Genomic DNA, 730 nt, shown 5'->3' on the forward strand with positions numbered 1-730 from the left:
CTTTTTATTCAAAAATGCTAAACTTTTTTTATTCTTTTGGGATCTGTCATTTTAGTTTTGACACAAAAGTATCAAACATTCAAAAATTGAAATAATTATCACGAATTTAGAGGGAATAGAAAAAAAAAATAAAAATTATACAAATTAAAATTGTAATATACCGTGGCATCAAAATTATATAATAAAAATAGGCAGAGCAATTACTTTTAGCGTGATATTGCCAAGCTGATAAGAAACTAGGCAGAAGATCGAAATTCTGAGCGAGTGGCAGAGGAAGGATAGGGAGGAAGGAGGGGAGGAGGAGATGGAGAGGTAGGGGAAGGAGAGGGGGAGCTGAGCGCGGATTGTGGCTCCATTTGCGTCGATGCTAATAAGGATTTAAAGCGTATGAAGGCCAATTTTGAAGAGTTTTGTGACGATGATAAGATTTTGGTGTTCTTCAAGAGGTTGTTGAGTAAGTGGATACAGGCGTTGGATGAGGTGCTGCATGAGATGCCTGAGGCAGAGAAGCGGACGGCCAAAGGGAAGTCAATGTTTGCTACCTTTAGACAGTGCGCAGTGTATCTGAATCCATTCTTCAAGTTTTGCAGGAAGAAGTTGAGCACTTTGGCTTTAATTTATCGCCTATGTTGCTTTGAATATTGTTACTATTTCAATTCAATAAGAGTTTGTCAATTAATGTCGATTTGGAGCTCCTTCTTTTGCATTTTTTTCTTTCGGCAATAAAATG

Source organism: Hevea brasiliensis, unplaced genomic scaffold, assembly GCF_030052815.1.
Source record: "Hevea brasiliensis isolate MT/VB/25A 57/8 unplaced genomic scaffold, ASM3005281v1 Scaf568, whole genome shotgun sequence".
In the NCBI taxonomy this organism is placed as follows: domain Eukaryota; kingdom Viridiplantae; phylum Streptophyta; class Magnoliopsida; order Malpighiales; family Euphorbiaceae; genus Hevea; species Hevea brasiliensis.